The following is a 17,848-nucleotide window of genomic DNA, read 5'->3' on the forward strand; positions in this document are numbered from 1 at the left end:
CCAAAATCACAGATGTACTAACCTCTCCCCATACCTCTTCAGATCACTTCCTCAAAGCTATCTGAGAGGTTGTCTCCCTGACTATGGTCCTAAGTAAGTCCCTGAATAAAATTGAAACTCACAGCTCTCACATTTTTATTTTATTTTAAACATTTTTATTATTTCCGTTGACAGTTCTCAGGTGACCAGCCCACAGTGCCACCACTAATAAGTAGCAGGATGAAGGCTAAAGGTGCAGGCAATCTCATTCCAGAGTTTTCCAACACACACACACAGGCCTCACCCTTAACACATTTGTACTCAGGAGCACAAATTTATTTATTTGATTAGACTTTTTTTTTTGATTAGACTTATTTATTAGATTTATTCTGTGCTTTTCCAAGGATCAAAACTAGATCATACCAGAACCCAATTCCAACGCCTTATATGGGAAAACGTTCAAGTAATATGTCAGAGTATAATTAAGGGAGAAAAAGATAACTTGATGCAAACACACAAGTGACAGAAACAGCGAATACTTTGGTGGACAAGACCCCCTTGACAAAACACTGAATCGCAGCCGGCATCTGCTAAAAATGTAGAAAATCTAAGGGGATTTTTGCATCAATGACTAATGGAATTCTACTCAGAAATAGGACTCACTCAAGCCTGAGACAGTCATGACGAGCCCTAGAGTTGTCTGTACCTTCCAGTACCAGCAGGGTTGGCCGGAAGCACTCTTTCCACAGCAAAGAACATAAGTAGTACAGCCGCCAGGTAGGCGCAGATTTCACCACCGGATCCCCCAACAATTGTCAGCCGCCTCCGGGAGGAGGAAACTACAACTCCCGTCAGACAACGTGAGCTGAGGTGGGCGGGCTCTCGCCGCGCGTGGGCGGCTCTGGCCAATAACGACTGTCGTTACAGCGAACAGTTTGGCCGTGTTTGTAAAAGGCCGTGGCAGGCGAAGAGAGAGGAGGTGAGGGCGGTCATCAGCTGGGGGCCTGGGACGGCGGGGTGGGGGGCGCAGGGCAGGTAAGGGGGCTGTGTTGACAGAGGGCGGGATCGGCGATGGGACAAGGGCGTAGAGCTGGGAATCCCGGCGGATAGCGTTTCCCAAGAGCAGGGTGCCGGGCAGGTGATGCTTCTGCTTGGGCCTACTTACGACCGGAAGTGAGCGGTCGCACGGGGAGGATGCCGGGAAGCAGGTCCCCAGGTGGGTGCGTCCGGGGGCTGGCCGCATCCCGGAAGCCAGGGCGAGGTGAGGGTCCTGCAGGCCGGATGACAGGGGTCTTGTCTGCATGGCCCCAGAGGCCTTTCTCCACTATTCCGAGGCAGTGCGGGGCAATGGAAGCACCCTGGACCTGGAGTTGAGAGTCCTGGCTTCTAGTCCTGCCCCTTCCTCTCACTTGTGGTTTGACGGAATCCAGCAGATTCCAAAGTCACGTTAGATTATCTAGAGGCTGGCTGAGGGACATTAATCAAATCACTACTTTCTCTGAGCCAGTTTCTTCATCTCTAAGATAAAATAATACCTACTTCACAGGATCGTGGTGAGCAGTACATGAGTAAATGAATGGGAAAAGCTTATTTGTACTCAGTAAACGTTAGCAAGTTTATGTTTTATTTATGGTGATCGTTCTCTTCACTTACTACTGTGCTTCACAAGCCTTCACCAAACTGTAGCTCTACAGCCGAATAGTACGGGGCTGAAAACCCAGCACTACAGGGAGTGTTCGTGGGGTAGCTCTTCCAGCACCAGTCCGTTTACACCATCTGAGGAGGCTGTTTAGTAAACTTTCCAGGGAGAGGAGACCCTTTTTTAGGCAGGATTCAAATACAGGTTCTTTATGAAACTGCACTTCTTCTTGGGTGGGACCCAACCAAAACTCAGACCGGGACTCCAGCCCCCCCTGGCACCTCACATTGGGAATTGAACCCACAATCCCTGACTTAGGAGGGGACTCGAACCCACTGTCTTTTAGTTGAAACTGCTCACCTGGTGTCAGGACTTATTGAAGCTCAGAGAATTCAGCGTGAGGCAAAGTGGCAGGTGAAGAGTGAGTTTATTAGTATAGGAGGCTTGTGAGAGATAGGAGCTGGACAGCAGGGGAGCACAGCCCTGAGAACAAAGAGGGCTATATTTTTATAATCAAAGAAAAAGTGGGGAAGGGAGAACACCACTTTCTTCCTCAGTCTTGGGCAGACGTCAAGGCTTACATCATCAGTTCCTCCTTAGACCCTATCTGGTCTAACCCGGACTGCCTTGGCACTATTTAAATCATATGTATATTAGCAAAAGGGTGGTAAATTATACTAAGATATGGTAATTCATCTCAAGTTTTTGTATAATGTCCCCTCTCACCTAGTTTCTTTCCCCTTTCATCTTATATTCCTGTCTTGGCTACATGCAGAAATGCTACTCTTCAAGGATCATTAACTCCCTGACTTCATGTAACAAGATTCAGACCCCATATCTATTGTCTTGTGTTGTAACTACCAGGATTTGTGGCTTGAGTGTGTCTGGTGCTTGGATGCACCTGGTCTTCCTTCAAGATAGTGTAGATTGTTGCTAGGTTACTGGATTCTTTTCTTGAGTGGTCATTAGCTTACAACAGTCTCCCAAACGCCCTTAAAATTCCCTTTCTGTCTTTAATCCCCTAGTGGGATTTCTAAACTAACTAATCCTACTCTATCCCTATCATTTACAAAATGTATTACTTGTTTATATATGCTTTCAATATAGAATCTGTAATAAGTGATACTAGTACAAGTTTAAAATTCAAATCGTGTGGAACAGTGAAATGTATATCTCCTTCCCACTATTTCTCAAGTCCCAAGTCACTTCTTCTGAGGCAACATATTCTGTATATGTGTATCTCCCCTTTTTTCTTTTTTAAACCAAGAGTATCACATTATACACGAAGTATTATACCTTTTTTTTTACTCCACAGTATATCTTGATATTTGTTCCGTATCAATACATATAAATCTGATTCGTTTTAGTGGCTCTATAGTAGCATATTGTATGGTTACACCATGATTTAGTTAGCTCTTAAGCTGCTTCTGTTCTTGTGCAGTTATGGACAGCCTTGCATGGAGTACCCCTGTACATATTTTGTGTTCATGTGAGACTAGAACTCATGAAATCTTAAAAGTGGAATTGCTAAGTCAAAGTGTGTTGTAAGTTTATTTTATTTACATCCCTTTAAAGAATGATATTGCAGTTTACGTTCCTACAATAATGTACAGTGCCTGTTTCTCCACATGCTCATGTGATAACGTTTATCTTTTTTGTCACTTTGCTGAAGTCTTGTTTTAATTTGCCTCTTTCTTATTGTAAGGTTGAATTTTGGACGTTTAAAATCATTTTTCGGGAATTCCCTGGGAGTCCAGTGGTTAGGACTCCATTCTCCCATTGCTGGGGGCCTGGGTTCCATCCCTGGTTGGGGAAATAAGATCTCACAAGCCACACCGCCAAAAAAATCATTTTTTTTTCTTTTTCATAAGCTGTCTTTTTATGCCCTTTGCTCATTTTTTCTAGTGGGTTTGCTTCTTTTTTCTTATTGATTTCTAAAAATTCTTATTTTAGGAAATTAACCCTTTGTTATTTGTGTTCCACATATTTTCCCTTTATTTTTAATGACAGATTTATTGAGACATAAATCACGTAACATAAAATTCACCCTTTAAAAATGTTACAATTCAGCGATTTTTAGTATATTCACAGAGTAGTGCAACCTTTCATTACCCCAGAAAGAGACATCACACTCAATGGCAGTCACTCCTAGTCCCCCCTTTCAACCCTAGTAACCACTCCTCTTTCTGTCTCTGTGCATTTGCTTATCCTAGATGTTTCATTTAAATAGAATGTAAGAAAAAAAAAAAAAAAAGGGGCTTCCCTGGTGGCGCAGTGGTTGAGAATCCGCCTGCCGATGCAGGGATCACGGGTTCGTGCCCTGGTCCGGGAAGATCCCACATGCCGCGGAGCAACTAAGCCCGTGAGCCATGGCCGCTGGGCCTGCGCGTCCGGAGCCTGTGCTCTGCAACGGGAGAGGCCACAGCAGTGAGAGGCCCGCATACAGCAAAAAAAATAAATAAATAAAATAAATAAATAAATAAATAAATAGAATGTAAGGCTTTTTATGTCTGGCTTCTTTCACATAGCCTAATATATCAAGGCTCATTCATCCATGCTGTAGCATGTATCAGAACTTCATTCCCTTTTATGGCCAAATAATATTTCATTGTATGGATATATCATATTTTATTTACCCATTTATCAGTTGTTGGACATTTGGATTGATTCTACTTTCCAGTTTTTATGAATACTACTACAGCGAACACCAGTACAAATTTTTGTATGTTTTCAATTCCTTTGGGCATATATAGATATAAATATAGATATAGATAGATAGATATAGATTCTCTTGGGAGTCATATGGTAACTCTGACATTTTGAAGAACGATCAATTTTCCAAAGAGGCTGCACCATTTTGTAATACCATCAACAATGTATGAAGGTTCCAGTTTTTCTATACCCTTGTTATTGTCTATCTTTTTTTAGTCATCTTAGTGGCTGTGAAGTGGCATCTCACTGACATCTTGATTTGCATTTCTTTAATGACATGATATTGAACATCTTTTCATGTGTTTATTGGCTATCTGTATATCTTCTTTGGAGACGTATCCATTCAGATCACTGGCCCATTTTTATTTTTCTTTTATTTATTTTTTTATACAGCAGATTCTTGTTAGTTATCCATTTTATACATATTAGTGTATATATGTAAATCCCAGTCGCCCAATTCATCACACCACCACCACCACCCCTGCCGCTTTCCCCCCTTGGTGTCCATACGTTTGTTCTCTGCATCTGTGTCTCTATTTCTGTCCTGCACACCAGTTCATCTGTACCATTTTTCTAGGTTCCACATACATGTGTTAATATACGATATTTGCTTTTCTCTTTATGACTTACTTCACTCTGTATGACAGTCTCTAGATCCATCCATGTCTCTACAAATGACCCAATTTCATTCCTTTTTATGGGTGAGTAATATTCCATTGTATATATGTACCACATCTTCTTTATCCATTCATCTGTCGTTGGGCGTTTAGGTTGCTTCCATGACCTGGCTATTGTAAATAGTGCTGCAATGAACACTGGGTTGCATGTGTCTTTTTGAATTATGGTTTTCTCTGGGTATATGCCCAGTAGTGGGACTGCTGGTTCATATGGTAATTCTATTTTTAGTTTTTTAAGGAACCTCCATACTGTTCTCCATAGTGGCTGTATCAATTTATATTCCCGCCAACAGTGCAAGAGGGTTCCCTTTTATCCACACCCTCTCCAACGTTTGTTGTTTGTAGATTTTCTGATGATGCCCATTCTCACTGGTGTGAGGTAATACCTCATTGCAGTTTTGATTTGCATTTCTCTAATAATTAGTGATTTTGAGCAGCTTTTCATGTGCTTCTTGGCCATCTGTATGTCTTCTTTGGAGAAATGTCTATTTAGGTCTTCTGCCCATTTTTTGATTGGGTTGTTTGTTTTTTTAATATTGAGCTGCATGAGCTGTTTATATATTTTGGAGATTAATCCTTTGTCTGTTGATTCGCTTGCAAATATTTTCTCCCATTCTGAGGGTTGTCTTTTCATCTTGTTTGTAGTTTCCTTCGCTTTGCAAAAGCTTTTAAGTTTCATTAAGCCCAATATGTTTATTTTTGTTTTTATTTCCATTACTCTAGGAGGTGGATGAAAAAAGATATTGCTGTGATTTATGTGAAAGAGTGTTCTTCCTATGTTTTCCTCTAAGAGTTTTATAGTGTCCAGTCTTACATTTAGGTCTCTAATCCATTTTGAGTTTACTTTTGTGTATGGTGTTAGGGAGTGTTCTAATTTCATTCTTTAACATGTAGCTGTCCAGTTTTCCCAGCACCATTTATTGAAAAGGCTGTCTTTTCTCCATTGTATATCCTTGCCTCCTTTGTCATAGATTAGTTGACCATAGGTGCGTGGGTTTATCTCTGGGCTTTCTATCCTCTTCCATTGATCTATATTTCTGTTTTTGTGCCAGTACCATATTGTCTTTTTTAAAAATTTATTCATTTGTTTATTTATTTTTGACTGTGTTGGATCTTCATTGCTGCGCACAGGTTTTCTCTAGTTGTGGTGAGTGGGGGCTACTCTTTCTCATTGCTGTGCCTTTTCTTGTTGCACAACACGGACTCTAGAGCACAGGCTCAGTAGTTGTGGCGCACAGGCTTAGTTGCTCCGAGGCATCTGGGATCTTCCCGGACCAGGGCTCAAACCTGTGTCCCCTACATTGGCAGGGGGATTCTTAACCACTGTGCCACCAGGGAAGTCCATATTGTCTTGATTACTGTAGCTTTGTAGTATAGTCTGAAGTCATGGAGTCTGATTCCTCCAGCTCCATTTTTTTCCCTCAAGACCGCTTTGGCTATTAGGGGTCTTTTGTGGCTCCATAAAATTTTTAAGATTTTTTAAAGACACAGACATACTAGAGAATGGACTTGAGGATACGGGGAGGGGGAAGGGTAACCTGGGACAAAGTGAGAGAGTGGCATAGATATATATACATTATCAAACGTAAAATAGATAGCTAGTGGGAAGCAGCCGCATAGCACAGACAGATCAGCTTGGTGCTATGTGACGACCTAGAGGGGTGGGAGGGAGGGAGACGCAAGAGGGAAGAGATATGGGGACATATGTATATGTATAGCTGATTCACTTTGTTATAAAGCAGAAACTAACATACCACTGTAAAGCAATTATACTCCAATAAAGATGTTTAAAAAAAGATTTTTTGTTCTAGTTCTGTAAAAAAACACCATTGGTAATTTGATAGGGATTGCATTGAATCTGTAGATTGCTTTGGGTAGTATAGTCATTTACACAATATTGATTCTTCCAATCCAAGAACACAGTATATCTCTCCACCTGTTTGTATCATCTTTAATTTCTTTCATCAGTGTCTTATAGTTTTCTGCATACAGGTCTTTTGTCTCCCTAGGTAGGTTGATTCCTAGGTATTTTATTCTTTTTGTTGTAATGGTAAATGGGAGTGTTTTCTTAATTTCTCTTTCAGATTTTTCATCATTAGTGTATAGGAATGCAAGAGATTTCTGTGCATTAATTTAGTATCCTGCAACTTTACCAAATTCATTGATTAGCTCTAGTAGTTTTCTGGTGGCATCTTTAGGATTCTCTGTGTATAGTATCATGTCATCTGCAAACAGTGACAGTTTTACTTCTTCTTTTCCAATTTGTATACCTTTTATTTCTTTTTCTTCTCTGATTGCCATGGCTAGGACTTCCAAAACTGTGTTGAATAACAGTGATGAGAGTGGACATCCTTGTCTTGTTCCTCATCTTAGAGGAAATGTTTTCACTTTTTCACAATTGAGAATGATGTTTGCTGTGGGTTTGTCATATATGGCCTTTATAATGTTGATGTAGGTTCCCTCTATGCCCAACTTCTGGAGAGTTTTTATCATAAATGGGTGTTGAATTTTGTCAAAAGCTTTTTCTGCATCTATTGAGATGATCATATGGTTGTTATTCTTCAATTTGTTAATATGGTGTATCACATTGATCGATTTGTGTATATTGAAGAATCCTTGCATCCCTGGGATAAATCCCACTCGATCATGGTGTATGATCTTTTTAATGTGCTGTTGGATTCTGTTTGCTAGTATTTTGTTGAGGATTTTTGATCTATATTCATCAATGATATTGGTCTGTAATTTTCTTTTTTTGTAGTACCTTTGTCTGGTTTTGGTTTTAGGGTGATGGTGGCCTCATAGAAGGAGTCTGGGACTGTTCCTTCCTCTGCCATTTTTTGGAAAAGTTTGAGAAGGATGGGTGTTAGCTCTTCTCTAAATGTTTGATAAAATTCACCTGCGAAGCCATCTTGTCCTGGACTTTTGTTTGTTGGAAGATTTTTAATCACAGTTTCAATTTCGTTACTTGTGATTGGTCTGTTCATATTTTCTATTTCTTCCTGGTTCAGTCTTGGAAGATTTTACCTTTCTAAGAATTTGTCCATTTCTTCCAGGTTGTCCATTTTATTGGCATAGAGTTGCTTGTAGTAGTCTCTTAGGATGCTTTGTATTAATGCGGTGTCTGTTGTAACTTCTCTTTTTTCAATTCTAATTTTATCGATTTGATTCCTGTCCCTCTTTTTCTTGATGAGTCTGGCTAATGGTGTATCAATTTTGTTTATCTTCTCAAAAAAACAGCTTTTAGTTTTACTTATCTTTGCTATTGTTTTCTTTGTTTCTGTTTCATTTATTTCTGCTCTGATCTTTATGATTTCTTTCCTTCCACTAACTTTCGGTTTCATTTGCTCTTCTTTCTCTAGTTCCTTTAGGTGTAAGGTTAGATTGTTTATTTGAGAGTTTTCTTGTTTCTTGAGGTAGACTTGTATTGCTATACACTTCACTCTTAGAACTGCTTTTGCTGCATCCCATAGGTTTTGGATCTTTGTGTTTTTGTTGTAATTTGTCTCTAGATATGTTTTTTATTCCCTCTTTGATTTCTTCAGTGATCTCTTGGTTATTTAGAATGTACTGTTTAGCCTCCATGTATTTATGTTTTTTATGTTTTTCTCCCTGTAATTGATTTCTAATCTCATAGCATTGTGGTGAGAAAAGATGCTTGATATGATTTCAATTTTCTTGAATTTACTGAGGCTTGATTTGTGACCCAAGATGTGATCTATCCTGGAGAATGTTCCATGCATGCTTGAGAAGAAAGTGTAATCTGCTGTTTTTGGATGGAACGTCCTATAGATATCAATTAAATCTATCTGGTCTATTGTGTCATTTAAAGCTTCTGTTTCTTTATTAATTTTCTGTTTGGATGATCTGTCCGTTGGTGTAAGTGAGGTGTTAAAGTCCCCCACTATTATTATGTTACTGTCAATTTCCTCTTTTATAGCTGTTAGCTGTTGCCTTATGTATTGAGGTGCTGCTATGTTGGGTGCATATATATTTATAATTGTTATATCTTCTTCTTGGATTGATCCCTGATCATTACGTAGTGTCCCTCCTTGTCTCTTGTACCATTATTTATTTATTTATTTATTTATTATTTATTTATTTATGTTTTTGTGGTACGTGGGCCTCTCACTGTTGTGGCCTCTCCAGTTGCGGAGCACAGGCTCCGGACACGCAGGCTCAGCGGCCATGGCTCACAGGCCCAGCTGCTCCGCAGCATGTGGGATCCTCCCGGACTGGTGCACGAACCCATGTACCCTGAATCGACAGGCGGATTCTCAACCACTGCGCCACCAGGGAAGCCCCCATTCTTTATTTTAAAGTCTATTTTATCTGATATGAGTATTGCTACTCCAGCTTTGTTTTGATTTCCATTTGCATGGAATATCTTTTTCCATCCCCTCACTTTCAGTCTGTATGTGTCCCTAGGTCTGAAGTGGGTCTCTTGTAGACAGCATATAGACGGGTCTTGTTTTTGTATCCATTCAGCAAGCCTGTGTCTTTTGTTTGGAGCATTTAATCCATTCACATTTAAGGTAATTATTGATATGTATGGTCCTATTACCATTTTCTTAATTGTTGTGGGTTTGTTTTTGTAGGTCCTTTTCTTCTCTTGTGTTTCCCACTCAGAGAAGTTCCTTTAGCATTTGTTGTAGAGCTAGTTTGGTTGTGCTGAATTCTCTTGGCTTCTCTGTTGAATCTGAATGAGATCTTTGCCAGGTAGAGTAATCTTGGTTGTAGGTTCTTCCCTTTCATCACTTTAAATGTATCATGCCGCTCCCTTCTGGCTTGTAGATTTTCTGCTGAGAAATCAGCTGTTAACCATATGGGAGTTCCCTTGTATGTTATTTGTTGTTTTTCCCTTGTTGCTTTCAATAATTTTTCTTTGTTTTTAATTTTTGTCAGTTTGATTACTATGTGTCTTGGCGTGTTTCTTCTTAGATTTATCCTGCCTGGTACTCTCTGCACTTCCTGGACTTGGGTGGCTATTTCCTTTCCTATGTCAGGGAAGTTTTTGACTATAATCTCTTCAAATATTTTCGTGGGTCCTTTCTCTCTCTCTTCTCCTTCTGGGACCCCTATAATGCGAATGTTGTTGCATTTAATGTTGTCCCAGAGGTCTCTTATGCAGTCTTCATTTCTTTTCATTCTTTTTTCTTTATTTTGTTCCGCAGCAGTGAATTCCACCATTCTGTCTTCCAGGTCACTTATCCGTTCTTCTGCCTCAGTCATTCTGCTATTGATTCCTTCTAGTGTATTTTTCATTTCAGTTATTGTATTGTTCATCTCTGTTTGTTTGTTCTTTAATTCTTCTGGTGTTTGTTCTTTAATTCTTCTAGGTCTTTGTTCAGCATTTCTTGCATCTTCTCGATCTTTGCATCCATTCTTTTTCCAAGGTCCTGGGTCATCTTCACTATCATTATTCTGAATTCTTTTTCTGGAAGGTTGCCTATCTCCACTTCAATTAGTTGTTTTTCTGGGGTTTTATCTTGTTCCTTCATCTGGTACATAGCCCTCTGCCTTTTCATCTTGTCTGTCTTTCTGTGAATGTGGGTTTTGTTCCACAGGCTGCAGGATTGTAGTTCTTCTTGCTTCTGCTGTCTGCCCTCTGGTGGATGAAGCTATCTAAGAGGCTCGTGGAAGTTTCCTGATGGAAGGGACTGGTGGTGGGTAGAGCTGGGTGTTGCTCTGGTGGGCAGAGCTCAGTAAAACTTTAATCTGCTTGTCTGCTAATAGGTGGGGCTGGGTTCCCTCCCTGTTGGTTGTTTGGCCTGAGGTGACCCAGCACTGGAGCCTACCCAGGCTCTGGTGGGGCTAATGGTGGACTCTGGGAGGGCTCACACCAAGGAGTACTTCCCAGAACTTCTGCTGCCAGTGTCCTTGTCCTCACGGTGAGCTACAGCCACCTTCCACCTCAGCAGGAGACCCTCCAACAGTAGCAGGTAGGTCTGGTTCAGTCTCCTTTGGGGTCACTGTTCCTTCCCCTGGGTCCTGACGTTCACACTACTTTGTGTGTGCCCTCCAAGACTGGAGTCTCTGTTTCCTCCAGTCCTGTCAAAGTCCTGCAGTCAAATCCCACTAGCCTTCAAAAGTCTGATTCTCTAGGAGTTCCTCCTTCTGTTGCCAGACCCCCTGGTTGGGAAGCCTGATGTGGGGCTGAGAACCTTCACTCCAGTTGGTGGACTTCTGTGGTATAAGTGTTCTCCAGTTTGTGAGTCACCCCCAGCAGTTATGGGATTTGATTTTATTGTGATTGCACCCCTCCTACCATCTCATTGTGGCTTCTCCTTTGTCTTTGGATGTGGCATATCTTTTTTGGTGAGTTCCAGTGTCTTCCTTTCAATAATTGTTCAGCAGTTAGTTGTGAATCTGATGCTCTTGCAAGGGGGAGTCTCATTGGCCCATTTTTAAATTGGGTTATTTGTCTTTTTATTGTTAACTTATAAGTCCCTTATCATATGACTTGCAAATATTTTCTCCCATTCTGTAGGTTATCTTTTCAGTTTCTTTCTTTTTTTAAATTTTATTTATTTTTTGGTTGCATTAGGTCTTCATTACTGTGTGCGGGCTTTCTGTAGTTGTGGCGAGCGGGGGCTACTCTTTGTTGCAATGCACAGGCTTCTCATTGCAGAGGCTTCTCTTGTTTTGAAGCATAGGCTGTAGGCGTGCAGGCTCCAGTAGTTGAAGCACGCGGGCTCGTTAGTTATGGCATGTGGGCCCTAGAGTGTGCGGGCTTCAGTAGTTGTGGCGCTTGTGCTCAGTAGTTGTGGCGCACACGATTAGTTGCTCCGCAGCATGTGGGATCTTCCCAGACCAGGGATCAAACCCATGTCCCCTGCATTGGCAGGCAGATTCTTAACCATGGTGCCACCAGGGAAGTCCCTATGTTTTCACTCTCTTGATGTGTCCTTTGAAGCACTAATGTTTTTAATTTTGATGAAGACCAATTTTTCTATTTTTTTTCTTTTGTCACTTATGCTTTTGGTGTTATATCTAAGAAACCATTGCCTAATCCAGGGTCTCGAGGTTTATTTGTTTATTTATTTATATTTTTAAAAAATATTTATTTATTTGTTTATTTATTTTGGCTGCGCTGGGTGTCAGGTGCAGCATGCGAGGTCTTCATTGTGGCATGCAGGATCCTTTAGTTGTGGCACTGTTTTTAGATTTGGCATGTGAACTCCCAGTTGTGGCATGCATGCGGGATCTAGTTCCCCAACCAGGGATTGAACCTGGTCCCCCCACATTGGGAGCGTGGAGTCCTCCCCATTGGATCACCAGGGAAGTCCCAGTCATGAAGATTTTTGCCTGTGTTTCTTCCTAAGAGTTTTAGCTCTTACATGGATGTCTATGATCCACTTTGTTAATTTTTATATACAGTGTGAGGCAGGGGTCCAACTTCATTTTTTTGCAGGTGGCTATTCAGTTGTTCCAGCACCATTTGTTGATAGGACTGTTATTTTCCCATTAAATGATCTTGGCATCCTTGTTGAACATCAATTGACCATAAATGTGAGGGTTCACTTTTTGTTTATTTTTTTTGAGGTTTCACTTTTGAATTCTCAATTCTCTTTCACTGATTTGTATATCTGTATGTCTAAGTCACATTGTCTTTTTTTCCTCCAGCTTTTTTGAGATGTAATTGACATATAACATTGTGTAAGTTTAAAGTGTGATACACTTATATTGCAAAATGATTACCACCATAGCATTAGCTAACACCTCCATCACATCACATAATTACCATTTCTTGTTTGTGGTAAGAACATTTAAGATCTACTCTTAGCAACTTTCAAGTATATAATGCAGTATTGCTAACTATAATAACTATGCTGTTTATTAGATCCCCAAAACTTATTCATCTTATAACTGGAAGAGTTTGTACCCTTTCACTAACATCTCCCCATTTCTCCAATCCCCTAGTCCCCTGGCAACTACCATTCTATTCTGCTTCTATGAGTCTGGCTTTTTTAGGTTCTACATATAAGTGATGTAATACAGTATTTGTCCTTCTCTGTCCACATTGTCTTAATTTGCTTTGTAGTAAATTTTGAAATCAGGAAGTGTAAGTCCTTCTACTTTGTTCTTTCTCAAGATTGTTCTGGTTCTTCCAGGTCCCTTGCATTTCCCTATGAATTTTAGAATCATCTTGTCAATTTCTGCAAAAAAAGGTATCTGGGATTTTGATAGGGATACATTACTTTGTATCTGTAGATCAATTTGAGGAATAGTGCCTCTTAACAATATCAGGTCTTCTGGTTCATGAACATGAAAAGATGTCTTTCCATTTTTTAGGTCTTTAATTTCTTTCAATTATGGTTTGTAGTTTTCATCATACAAGTCTTGCACTGCTTTTGTTGCTTAGTTTGTTTTCATCTTCGGACTTAGTTTAAGGTACTTTTTTCCATAAAGAAAAATTTCATTTTTATGTAATCAAATATAATGAGACATATTTTTTAATGGGCAAAATGTTTGAATAGTTATTTCCCCAAAGAGATAGACATACGGCTAAGTAAGCACATGAAATTTTGCCAACATCATTATTCATTAGGGAAATGCAATAAAAGCCAAGTAAGATACCACTTCACACCCACTATAATCAAATGGCTATAACCAAGGAGACAGTAACACATGTTGGCCAGGAAATGGAGAAAGGAACCCTCATATGTTGCTGGTGCAAATGTATAATGGCACAGTCACTTTGGAAAACAGTTTGGTGGTTTCTTAAAAACTTGTACGTAAACTTACCCTACCATCCAGTAATTCTAATTCTAGGTATCTACCCAAGAGAAATGAAGACATTTGTTTACACAAAGACTTGCATGTTAATGTTCTCAACAGTGTTCGTGATAGCCCTGAAGTGGAAACAATCCAAGTATCTATAAGGTGGTAAATGGATAAACAAAATGATATAACCATACAATGGAATACTGTTCAGCAATATAAAGGAATGCAGTACTGATATATGCTACAATGTGGTCACACCTTGAAAACATCATGTTGAATGAAAGAAGGCAGACATAAAAGACCACATATCAGGGCTTCCCTGGTGGCGCAGCGGTTGAGAGTCCGCCTGCCAATGCAGGAAACACGGGTTCGTGCCCTGGTCCGGGAGGATCCCACATGCCGCGGAGCGGCTAAGCCCGTGAGCCATGGCCGCTGGGCCTGCGCGTCCGGAGCCTGTGCTCCGCGATGGGAGAGGCCACAACAGTGAGAGGCCCGCATACCGCAAAAAAAAAAAAAAAAAAGACCACATATCATATGATTCCATCTATATGAAGTGTCCAGAAAAGGTAAATCTATGGCGACAGAAAGTAGATTAGTGATTGCTTAAGGGTGGGCATGGTGATTGACTCCAGAAGGCAAGAGGGATCTTTCTGGGGTGATGGAAGTGTTCTAAAACTTAATTGTAGTGATGGATACCTAACTCTATAAATTTTATAAATATTATTGAATTGTACACTTAAAATGGGTGAATTTTATTGTATGTAAAATATACCTCAATAAAGAAGTTTTTTTTAAAAAAACACTGAAATAAATAGGAAAAAATTAATCATTTCTCGATTTAATATTTAATATTTTCTGGATTCTAGGTTTTGTGTCATTTAGGCCATCCTCAATCTGATATCCTTAAAAAATATTTTAAGAAAAAAATTCTCTCCTTTTGTTGTTCTACTGTGTTAGCAGTTCCATCTTTTGTATTTGAATATTTTATCTGCCTGGAATGTATTTGAGTATAGAAAGTGAGATAGGATGAATAAGCTATATTTAATGATGATAATATTTTTAGAAGTAGAACTTTTTTCTCCCAATAAAATCTTATTCTGTACCCAATACATTACGAAAACTAAAAACAATGTTCCGAATCTTTTCTACTGAAATACTTGCATCTATGTACTGAGGTCAATGTTTAGGATGTTCATTGCAGCATTGTCTAGAACTAAAAACCCACTGGTAGAGCTGGTTCAACTATGGTCTGTTCACACTACAGATTACTGTTCAGCAACTAAAGATGGTGTTAAAGCCATTTGTGCTGACATGGGAAGAAATCTATGGAAAAACGTTAAGAAGGCAAACTTCAGAACAATGAGTATAATATAATTCAGTTTTTCTAAAAACAAAAACCCACATCTGTACATATATGTATTTATTTATTTATAAAGAAAATAATCTGATGGATATATGGCAGCCTGTTAACTGTATTTACTTTTGAAAAGTGAGGATTTGGGGGGACATGTAGGGATAGTGGTAGTGATAATAGTGGGGCATAAAAGAGTCTTTAGCTTTTTAGTTTGCTTTTGCACTATTATTTTGTAAGATGACTCTTTTAACATTTTTTTCAATTTGCATTTTTGAAAAGATCATAGATTTACATGATTTTTGTTTGTTTGTTTGTTTTTTTACAAATATTTTGTTTATATTAATGAAGTTGGTACAGACAATGTCCATTTAAAACCCATATCCCAGGCCAAAAAGTACAAATAAAGTCAAAAAGAACAGCGTTCTGCTGTATACACTTCTGCATGAATAACTTTAACTGCTAATGAAAATTAGAACTTTTCTGGGATCTTCTGACAAGATTTTTCTTTCATCTTAAAATGCTTTCTCTTCAGTGAAGCCATCTTTGAAGTTAGTCATTATTTTCACCACCTCTGTCACCTTGACTCCAACCTGCTATTCCTCTTCTTTGGGTCCAGACCCTCAGATTTTAAAAGTAGCTTCAAGTTAAGGAAAGGTCATTTTTCCACAGTTTAGTTCTCTGAAAAACTTCCATCTCTCACTGAAAGTCACAGTCCAGGAGTGAAGCAATCACATGCTAGAACTTCAGGGCCAATTGGAACGTCATTATGAACACTCGCATTAGTCAATCTTATTTATCACAAGCCTGTAAATGCACAGTCCTGGAAAAGGCGGCCTCTCTGTGCACACACGTAATTTTTATAAAGGAGAGGGCAATATGAACAGGGCTGAGGTTTGATCACCAAAAATCAGCACAATGAAAACAAACAATAATGAATAATGGAGACTAGAATTCAAATTACCAGATGTTCTAAAGAGATGGGATGCCAGTTTTCAATTCTGTTTTGAACATCACATTACAAAAGAACTATTTTTTTAAAATAAAAAAGGATTAAGGGAAAAGAAAAAAATTAAAATATCTAAATCGTTGAACGACCCCCTGTTTGTTCCTGATAAACTTCAATCACATCTTCTTCCTCCATTCCCAGTTCTTTTGGAGTGTGATTATCAGCAATTCAAAGAGAATCCTGAGTGAATTCATGGGAACTCCGTCTTTGACAGTATGATTCTTTGAGTTTCTTGAGATGTGGTGTCATTTTCACTTTGAAGTGAATCTCACTGCTATCCTGTCCGATGACTTTGAGTTTAATATATTCTCCTTCCTTCTTATCAGCCAAGTCCTCAGTTGAAGGTTTTGCCTCCTGGGCAGCCATGGTGACAGTGGTTTCCCCTGGGGTCTCCGCACAGCAGCGGCCTCGGGTAGGCAGAACCTTGCTCCGGGATTTACAAATCCGTCTCCCTTCCCCACAGCACAACACCGTGGCTCTACATGATTTATTTACAAAATAAACTATAACTGGCAAATAATTCCTCCCTTAATGAGCAAAGTTGTTCTGTTTTTACACTTTAATGCTAATATGACATCATCATCATCAGTGTAATTTTAAAATTGAATTATATGGGACTTCCCTCGTGGTCCAGTGGTAGAGAATCTGCCTTACAATGCAGGGAACGTGGCTTCGATCCCTGGTCGGTGAACTAATATCCCACATGCCACAGGGCAACTAAGCCCACGTGCCACAACTACTGACCTCGCATGCCTCAACTAGAGAGCCTGCTGTGCCGCAAACTACAGAGCCCGTGCACTCTGGAGCCCGCGCCACAACTTGAAAAGAGAAAACACCATAACGAGAGAGAAGCCCGTGCACCGCAACGAAAGATCGCACATGCCACAACGAGGATCCCATGTGCCACAACAAAGACCCGACTCGGCCAAAATAAAATAAATAAATATTAAAAATAAAAAAAGGTTTTTAAAAAATTGATTTATATATAAAATAATCTGAAGCTCAGAACTTAAAAGTCTTGGTCACAGGGCTTCCCTGGTGGCGCAGTGGTTGAGAATCCGCCTGCCGATGCAGGGGATGCGGGTCCGTGCCCCGGTCCGGGAAGATCCCGCATGCCGCGGAGCGGCTGGGCCCGTGAGCCATGGCCGCTGAGCCTGCGCGTCCGGAGCCTGTGCTCCTCAACGGGAGAGGCCACAGCAGTGAGAGGCCCGCGTACCACAAAAAAAAAAAAAAAAAAAAAAAGTCTTGGTCACAGAGATAATTGACTTTGGAACAACATTTTATCCTAAAAACCCATGTTTAGCTGAATGACAGTACCTATCAAAGAAGTTTATTGACCTAAGAAGGAAATGCTGTGTAAACAGGCTAATGTCTCTAGGTCAGTGGATTTTAACAGGTGATTTTGCCCCCAGGAAGACATTTAGCAATATCTGGAGACATTTTTGTTTTTTTACAACTTGGGGAAAGTGTGTTGACTGCTACTGGCATCTGGTGGTGGAGACCCGGGATGCTACTAAACATCCTGTGATGCATAGGATAGCCTCCCGCAACAAAGGGTTACCCAGCCCTACACGTCTGTAGTGCCAAGGTGGAGAACCCTGCTGCAAATCATACTTCACAAAGCTTTATTCACTCAACAGATATTACAGTTGGGGGGTTAGTTCATAGCCAGTGAGAAGGTGGGCATTCTTAGGCTTTTTTTTTTTTTTTTTTTTTTTTTTTTTGCTGTACGCGGGCCTCTCACTGTTGTGGCCTCT

The 17,848-nt window shown here is 40.0% G+C and overlaps 1 protein-coding gene and 1 pseudogene across 6 annotated transcripts in view; one reads left to right on the forward strand and one right to left on the reverse strand.

Annotated features, from left to right (window-relative positions):
• The first annotated feature begins 886 nt into the window (after positions 1-886).
• The window catches only part of C11H2orf42 (chromosome 11 C2orf42 homolog), a 42,346-nt gene continuing 25,384 nt past the window's right edge, over positions 887-17,848 (forward strand). For 3 of the 6 annotated variants that reach the window (XM_067007447.1, XM_067007444.1, XM_067007443.1), the window contains exon 1: positions 907-958. The gene's annotated coding sequence lies outside the window, so the exon portion shown is untranslated. Of the gene's footprint in view, positions 959-1,033; positions 1,196-17,848 lie in introns of those variants that run through there. The other 3 variants (XM_067007445.1, XM_059079808.2, XM_067007446.1) reach the window with 3 other exon arrangements.
• LOC131765875 (small ubiquitin-related modifier 1-like) lies at positions 16,149-16,457 on the reverse strand (annotated as a pseudogene).

This window comes from Kogia breviceps, chromosome 11, assembly GCF_026419965.1.
Source record: "Kogia breviceps isolate mKogBre1 chromosome 11, mKogBre1 haplotype 1, whole genome shotgun sequence".
NCBI classification, from domain to species: domain Eukaryota; kingdom Metazoa; phylum Chordata; class Mammalia; order Artiodactyla; family Physeteridae; genus Kogia; species Kogia breviceps.